Genomic DNA, 9471 nt, shown 5'->3' with positions numbered 1-9471 from the left:
ACACGAAACGCTGGAAGTGGAGAGAGGAGAGAGAGCACAGGGTGCGGCACCAAGCCCTTTACGGAACAAATAGATATATTTACATATTCATATATCTATAAATATATCTATATCTCTATATCTATATATATAGATATAGATATATATACACACACACTGACCCTGCTCTGCAAAGATGTTATGCCTTTAGGTATCTCTCTGTCTTACTATTACACTGTCCTTCTCTCTCTCTCTCTCTCTCTCTCTCTCTCTCTCTCTCTCTCTCTCTCTCTCTCTCTCTCTCTCTCTCTCTCTCTCGCTCTCTCTCTCTCGCTCTCTCTCTCTCTCTGGGTGTCTCTCTATCTCTATGTATACCTATCATGTGACTTTCTGTCTCAGGAGGGCTATGGTTACTTTAGCTCTCTCTCTCTCTCTGTAATTAATAGTGTCTTTAGATCACACTGTGACATGGCTCAAAAGCTGGTAAATTGTTCCACAACCCGGATGAATATCACCTCATTCAGCATTTGGCTTGATTTTCCTGTGTCGTCAATATATTTGTGAAAAGCAACTCACTGAGCCGGAACATGAATAACCAATACTCTAACGTGCAAATGTATAAAGATCTCCTTCACAATTTTCCTTTCAGACAAGTTCATTGTCTTGCTGAATTGACAATATGTGACAGATGAAACCAGTGCCTTTTGCATTTACAGTTCATGACTCAAAGTAATAATCATAACTAACTTCTTGATATGTTATAGTCTTTTGCAGCGATAGAGACGGACAATTTGATAAAACCAGAGTGGGTTAAATTATGGCGCACACAGATTAAGAATATCACGAAAATAGATATTATTTGTTGCTGAATATCACGGTGTTTGCAATATTTGTTGACACATTTACTTCAATATGTAACTGGAATGTTGTCTGCGTATCAAGGCCTAGATAGCAAAACTGCTGTGGCCCGGACCCGTCCCACACCGGACTTTCATCTTCCTTCCATCCGGCCCACATACCACATGGAATGATGGCACTTGGGCGGTCCGCTCCTGTTTGCCAGATCTGGGCCAGAACCAAGCCATAGCAATGCCGCATGTGCCACATATTTGCTAAAGATGGCCCATATTTGTTTTGTGATATTTGGGCCATATTCACCATTTACCACACAGGCCACTTCAGGGTCACATCCAGATTACATGTTGCCGAAAGCACCACATCTTTGCCAAAAAAGGCCCACATTTGATTTGGCATATTTGGGCCATATTCCCTATTATACATATGGACCACTTCAGGCTCACATCCATTTCGTCAGGGCCAGAAGTAAGGCCGCCAGTGCCGCATTCTTGCCTGAAGTGGCCCACATCCAGAGGCTGTCTGGGGAGGGGCGGTATTGAAGTTGATCCCATGTTGACACATGTGATATATAAGTATGAATGAAAACATAGCCAGCTGTCAGGACAGCTTTTCCCTTTTCTCAGCAACCCCCCCCCCCAAAAAAAACACAGCGCCTCCTCTCTGTTTCAACACGGACGAGTGGCGCGTGCACGCGGACGCATCAAACATCACAGCTCCTGTCCACCGTTTGGAGAGCAACTCTTCTTATTTCGACAGAATGTGGACCAGATCATAAGAGGACAGCGGCTGTCAGTCTCCCCTGTCCTGTCTTCAGTATGGGTGAAAACATGAAAGTGCTCAAACTGCTCTGGGACACACACACTGAAAGGCTTTGTGGCTCTAATGAAACCCATTAAAACACAAGCGGTGTGTTTGCACATTTGGCAGCCATGGTGAGAGCCTCCCTGAAACCTTTAAAAAGATCTCCCGCGATCCCTCGAGCTGTGTGAGGGAGATTAGCTAAACTCATCTACGTCACATACTTTGTTTTACCCGCGGGGCCCCAGGGTGAGGGATTACTTTTGAAATTAATCGCAAAAAAAGTTTAATTGTTTTCCCTTCTAACGATGCTTTTGATCTTAACATTCAGCGTTTGCTATCTTTGACCCAAATCCAATTTATATTATCCTCCCTCTCCCTCCCCCCCTCTCTCTGTCTAACTCTTCTCTGTCTCTGTCTCACTCACACTCTCTCTTTCTTTCTCTTTCCATCACTCCTTTTCACCTTTTGTTTTGTTTTTTAAACGTGTTGATAGTAATTGGTGCACAAGCCAATAAACTTGTTCATTATGGCACAAAGTGTGTTACTCAGCAGTGTGTGTAGAGTTAGGTAGGCAAGGCAAGGCAATTTCATTTGTACAGCACATTTTATACACTAGGGCAATTCAAAGTGCTTTACAGAGTAACAAAATTACAAAGGTAAAAGGCATACAATTTTTACAATTAAAAATCTTTAAAAAGTGCAAAAATACAGACCAAAAATGCAAAGGATAAAAGACTTAAAAAATAAACTAGTTAAGCTAAATGCTATTTAGCTAAAAATATGTTACAGGGCATGGTAAGCAGTACAAAATAGGAACGTTTTTAACTTTGATCTAAAAGTGGCCAGGGTCGGAGCTTGTCTGATATCATCTGGGAGGTTATTCCAGGTCTGTGTAGCATGATAATAAAATGCTGCCTCACCATGTTTTGTTCTAACTCTTGGGACAGCCAGTAGGCCATCCCCAGATGACCTAAGGGTCCTAGAAGGTTCATATCACACAAGCATGTCAGAGGTGTATTTGGGCCCAGAGCCACAAAGTGATTTATAGACAAGCAGCAATACTTTGAAATCAATTCTCTGACTGACTGGTAACAAGTGTAAGGATTTTAGGACTGGTGTAATGAGATCATATTTCCTAGTTTTTGTTAGGACCCTAGCAGCGGCAGTCTGAAGTTGGAGTTGCCGAATAGCTTTTCTTGATAAACCTGTGAACAGACTATTGCAATAATCTAATCTACTGGAAATGAAGGCGTGGGTAAGCCTTTCTAGAGCTTGTCTGGACATTATGTCTTTGACTCTAGCAATATTTTTAGGTGGTGGTAGGTTGACGAGGTTACTGATTTGATGTGGCTATTAAAATTGAGATCTGAGACCAGGATAATGCCAATATTTATTGCTTGAGTCCTAGTTATGAGAGACAGGGACTCAAGGCGAGAGCTGACATTCTGTCGTTCTTTCTGTGCTCCAAAGACAATTATCTCGGTCTTGTTTCTATTTAGGTGGAGAAAATTTTTGATGCATTCAGTCATTGATTTGTTCAATGCAGCAGCACAGAGATTCAATAGGTCCATAGTCACCTGGTGTCAGTGATATATAAATTTGCATCCCATCTGCATAATTATGGCAGGATACTTTATTGTTTTGTAGGATTTGGCCTAAAGGAAGCATATACAGATTGAACTAAAGAGGACCTAAAATGGACCCCTGTGGAACCATGCAAGTCATGGCCATCTGCTCGGACACACAGTTTCCAATGGAAACAAAGTACTTTTTGTCATAAAGATATGACTTGAACCATTTAAGGACAGTCCCAGAGAGTAGAGATATTACTTTCAGCACTGCTGACAGAATGCAGCATAATAGGCCTGAAGTGGAGAAGCCTTTGAAATGGCCCTAAGACAAATATGTTCACACACGTGCGTGCACAAAAGGCTTGCTTCGGCCGATGTCTATGTCTCCCTTTTTCTGTGCAGTCTGTATGTGCTGAAAAGAAAGACGAATTTAAAGATTAACATGTACAGATACAGACACACACACAGGCACATGTAAACGTACACACACACACACACACACACACACACACACACACTGAAATCTTGTAGCCTTTTAGCATAGATATACTATGTGTGAGTGTGTGCGTTTGTCCTACATTTACATACACACACACACACACACACACACACACACACGTGTATGTGTATTTATGTAACTTCTGTTCAGAGGCTCTACTTCAAACCCCATTATCTCCTCTCCGCCCCACTCCTTCTTTCCATCAAACCGTCACATAGAGAGGAACCAATCCTCACGAGTGAAGACCGTTGGTATGGTAATGAATCACAGAGGCTCCAAAATCTCCCATTTAACGACTCATTTCTGTCTCCTGCCAGCCCATAATGTCACAGCTTTCGTGAGAGGCACACCGTCACTAAACTGCCTCACCACGGGGCGAGGAAATGTGAATGGGTTGGTGAGCAGGGTAGCAGTCATCCTCCACATTTACTATCTCTGCTTGTGTGTTTCAATTTCCTCCATTTCTGTATCTGACTTCCTTCCACCTCACTAATCGTGGCGGACCCACGCCTGTGCCACTTGAAGACGACATCGCCGCCATAGAGGAAATATGATTGTAGAGGAAATATGATTGTAAATCATACCAGCTTGATGCACCTCTAATCATTAATGTCGGTGAGATAGAAATGGGTGTGTGGGGTTTGGTGGAGATGGGGGGGGGGGTTTGATTCTGATGCTCCCCATGTGGAATCTAACATGGGAATCGACCACCATGCGGGTATGACGAGGAAAGGAGAGGCAGGGGGACGATGCAGTTGAGAGATTGCAGATATCCTATCACTGTGGAAAAGCCAATTTCCCTGTGCAGCTGAAACGTCGGTCTCCTCCTCTGCCTCTCGTCTTTCCAGACTCTCACATCAAGACAAACTGAGAAATCTGGAGAATTGTGAAGGAGAGGACAAAAGGAGAGAGACAGAGCACATGATGGGTGGACAGCAACCATGAAGCGAGCTTTTGACCACAAAGACACTGTTTCAAATCTCCTACCTGAAGTGCTATTGAGCAAGGCACAGATCCAGTAGGATCCAGTATAGGGAAATGTTGTAGCACCCGGGTGGATCTCTGTTGTGTGGACATATGAATTGTATGAGAATTGTGTATTCCTCTTCACAACCTGCACGACGACTCCCCCAAGGCCTCTCTATAGAAACACCAGCTCTGAGTCAGCTTGGCTCTTTAAGCAAAGCTTAAAATAATAAGTAACCTGAGAGAGACAGAGATGAGTAAGCATGGAAGTAAGTTCAGAAACGCCACGTCGATGGAGAAATCACATAAAACAAACAAACTTTATTCAAATTCCCTTAAATCCCCTTTGTGGAAAGAAATGGAGGAAATGAGGGAAGTAATAGTTTTTGAAATATCCTGGACCAGCAATGCTAAGAAAACCCGACACAGGAAATTTAAAGAAAGATGACTGATGTTTGATGGAGGAAGCGCGCACAAATACCCTCAATCAGAAACAGGAAAGGAAGTGAAGGGAAATTCATGAGAAAAACTCACACACACTCTCTCTCTCCCTCCCTCTCTCCAGGAATACAAGCAATTCATTTCAATTTGGGGAAACTGAAGGAACAGATAGCGTACAGTTTCCATCAGACCAACGGCAATGAGCATCAGTACGGTGGGGGGGGGGGTTCTCAGACGTGTCCTATGTTTTATCATGGAAGAGAAACGCCTGGAAAGAAGAATTCAGCCGCATCGCCGCTGTCTTCGCTCAGCGATCAACTGAGATACTTTTACATTTAAATGTACCAAAAAAGGGAGGAGGGAAGGCAAGAAAAAACAAGTTGGGGAGAGAGAGCGGGGGGGGGGGGGGTTGTTAATGCTGTACCCATCATACTTCGGGTTCACAGCAGCAGATCGTGTATCAGGAGCTTCCCGCCGCTGGCGCGGATGGTGCGCAGAGATAGTATCCATCCACAGCACTTCCTGTTCCCGCCTCTGCTGTGAGAAGAGGGTAAACACTTACCAACGCTCGTGCGAGTGCGTGAGGGCACGTGTGCGTGTGCGTGTGTGTGTGTGTGTGTGTGTGTGTGTGTGTGTGTGTGTTCGTAGACTTGAAATTGAAACGTGTACTGACACAGTCGCCAATGTGGTGTTTGATGCCTACAGATTGCGGCCCATTCAGCTGGCGAACGGACGTTTTTTCCTTCTTCTTCTTTTCGGGGTCACTGCAGTAAAAAGAAGTGTGTTTGGCAGAGACACTGATTTCAGCAGTATAGCTGCTGTATATCAGTATATCAGTATAAAGGACTCTAGACCGGGTAAGAGCTCTGTAATATTTACACGTTTATTTGAATATAACTCCATTACGCGGCTTCAAATGAGCAAATCCAAACGTGTGTCCCGTTGCTAATGAGCCACTTCACATGGATACATACAGCCGGCAGAAACAAAAGGTGGAGACTGAGATGGAGACTAAATCATCAACAATGCATCAGATTACACTGCCACCCTGTGATCATACACAGTATGTCATGTTTGTAGCGCGGTTAATGCAAATTTTAAAGTCCTCGCCCTGTACCTGAAATATTGCATCACAGTGACATATCCCTCGATAGATAGATGTAGTGACCATTGGTCACTCCTCTTGTCCTCCAGCTTCTCTCCTGGCGTACTATTACGTATTCATATTCTGTTGTGATGACAACCTTTCTAAAGGTTTCCAGGTATCCTTGTAATCATTCTTGGTAATGCAAAGTAAAAGGCGAACGGACTGAGAAATTATACTCAGTTAATATAGTATCTCAGCACTGAGTAGAGCACGAGGCCTTGGTCAGGCTCAGCACCAATAGATAATCTGATTTCTCGTGAAATTAACATCTTCGATGCACACATTTCAATCTATTAGTTTTAAGTGTGTCACTTAAACGTGGCATGTTTTGAGGCAATGTGCAGCTCTAAAAAGGTTGAAAAACAGTAAAGAGTAAATGCACTAATTTATCAAGATATTGGTGTAATTAGTTTGCCTCATACAGTGGTGGATCTAGAGATTTTTTCCTGGAGTGGCAAAGGGGTGGCAAGACTGTGTCCCAGAGGTGGCAGCTGCCACCCCTTGCCACCCTGTAGATCCGCGCCTGTGAGGGGGAGGGGGATTCTAAATCGGCGACTTCTGTTTGAGATGAGTTTGGTGCGGGTCTCATTGACCTTCACCATGCATGTACATAAAATATACTTTAAACACATATTATCTGATTTATAAATGGGGTGGCAAGACTGTGTCCCAGAGGTGGCAGCTGCCACCCCTTGCCACCCTGTAGATCCGCCCCTGGCCTCATATCAGATGGATTAGTCAACTGGTTACACTTCCATCTGCAGTTTGGCATTGCCTCCACTCTAACTGATTTCCGTGGGGGAGGGCGACTCTGTTTTCCCGAACCAATCACTAGAGACCAACATATCCGCCCGAATCTAACGTCGTTTTATGTCGACACTGATGCGTAGCTATTGCCGACATACTGGTTTTGCAGGGGTTTTAAGAGTAGAGGTGAGTGGGGCGTCTGGGTGGCGCGGCGGTCTGTTCCGTTTGCCTACCAACACGGGGACCGCCGGTTGGACGCCCCTAAAGACACAATTGGCCGTGTCTGCGGGTGGGAAGCCGGATGTGGGTATGTGTTCTGGTCGCTGCACCAGCGCCTCCTCTGATCGTTCGGGATGCCTGTTCGGATGGAGGGGGAACTGGGGGGAATAGCGTGATCCTCCCACGCACTAGTACCCCTGGTTTCCTCACTGTCGGGCGGCGACTCCTCGCGACTCCGCATGTATCGGAGGATTCATGTGGTAGTCTGCAGCCCTCCCCGAATCGGCAGAGGGGCCAGCGACCGGGACAGCTCGGAAAGTTGGCCAAGTGCAATTGGGGAGAAAAGAGCTTAAAAAAAAGAAAGAAAAGAAAAAAAAGGAGAGTAGAGCGGAGTGAAGTAAAAACAAACTACGATGTCAGGCGATACAACAGCGTTAGTCCCGCCCGTGGCGCTGATTGACTAATCGTTAACCACCCCACCTCCCGCGGCGCTCATTGGATAATCACTTTTTCAACCGAGAAACCGCCGTTTCATGTCGTGACGCCAGACCGGAAGAATCAGTCAAGTCGGTGGAAAGGTTTGAATTGATTAAAAACCTCCTGACAGACAGGAGGCAGCTGGTGACCCTGGGGAAAATCACATCCAGTACCCGGACAATCGGCCCTGGTGCCCTCCAGGAATGTGTGCGCTCCCCTCTACACGAATGACGGCACCTCAGGGGACCCGTCTGTTAAATTCCTGAAGTTTGCGGACGACACAACCATCATTGGCCTTATCCGGGATGGTGACGAGTCTGCATATAGACGGGGGTTTGATCAGCTGGCCCTCTGGTGCGGTCATAACAACCTGGAGCTGACAACACTCAAGACAGTGGAGATGACAGTGGACTTTATATAGGAGGAGCCCCCCCCCAACACTGCCCCCCCTTCGCCATACTCAACAGCACGGTGTCTACAGTGAAAACCTACAGATTTCTAGGTTCCACAATCTCATAGGACCAAAGGTGGGCATCCAACGTAGACATGCACCAAAAAGGCCCAGCAGAGGATGTACTTTCTCCACCAGCTCAAGAAATTCAACCTGCCTCGGGAAATGCTGATTCAGTTTTTTATTGTTTTTTTTTTTTGCGACACGGCCAATCGTGTCTGTAGAGACGCCCGACCAAGCCGGAGGCAACACGGGAATTCGAACCGGGATCCCCATGTTGGTAGGCAACGGAATAGACCGCTACGCTACCCGGACACCCTAAAACGCTGATTTAGCTCTACACTGCGATAATTCAGTCTTTCCTCTGCACACCCATCACTGTATGGTTTGGATCGACCACCAACCAGGACAGGGACAGACTACAACGGACAGTTTGGTCTGCAGAGAAAGTCATTGGTGCCAACCTGCCCTGCATCCAGGACATATACGCCTCCAGACTCGGGAAACATCACTTCAGACCCATCACACCTTGGTCACAACCTGTTCCAACTCCTCCCCTCTGGTCGGCGCTACAGAGCACTGTATCCCAAAACAACCAGATATAAAAGAGTTTCTTTCCACCGTCGATAAAGCCAACCATTTTGTATATACTGTGCTGTACATTGACTGCACCTCAGGGGACACGTCTGGAGTGCCCTACTTAGTGTAACCAGGTTAAAATTAATGTTTTTATTTTATTTTGTTTGAGTATGAAATATCACCAAATCCTGTCTGTGTGCTGTTATTTGTGTTTACTACATTTTATTTTATGTCATTATTTACTTTTATGTGTTTTACAACGACCGTCATATACGTGTACTGTCGTTTTAAGAGAGAGGTCTTATGGGTACACGGAAGGCGGAACGCGGGAGAGGCCATTTTTGTTTTGGGGGAGGAGTCTCAAGCAGCAATCGAGCCGAGCCACGCGTGTTTCTTACCGTGGGACAGTTTTGCGGGTTGAGGAGAACGTAACCTTGAGTATCCCTGTAAGAAGATACTGCAAGCTGTGGGATAAAATACTTGTTTATCCTTTCTTACATCGGAGTCCCGTGGACGGTTTCTACTTCTAACGCACACGAGTGGAGTCCGGGCAGTGGTTGAACTTCGACCCCCACGTCCGTAAGAAACACCGCTCCCGCTGGAGGACTGGACGGTTGTCGAAGGGTTTGAAACCAAAATAAATGGCAAGGTGAGCCAAATAGAGTCCTGTGTGTCCCCCCTCCTTCCTTGATTATGATGATGATGATGATGATGAGAGACTGAGGGCCCCCCATAA

The sequence above is a fragment of the Lampris incognitus genome, chromosome 17 (assembly GCF_029633865.1).
Source record: "Lampris incognitus isolate fLamInc1 chromosome 17, fLamInc1.hap2, whole genome shotgun sequence".
Classification (NCBI taxonomy): domain Eukaryota; kingdom Metazoa; phylum Chordata; class Actinopteri; order Lampriformes; family Lampridae; genus Lampris; species Lampris incognitus.
This window is presented reverse-complemented; position numbering follows the sequence as displayed.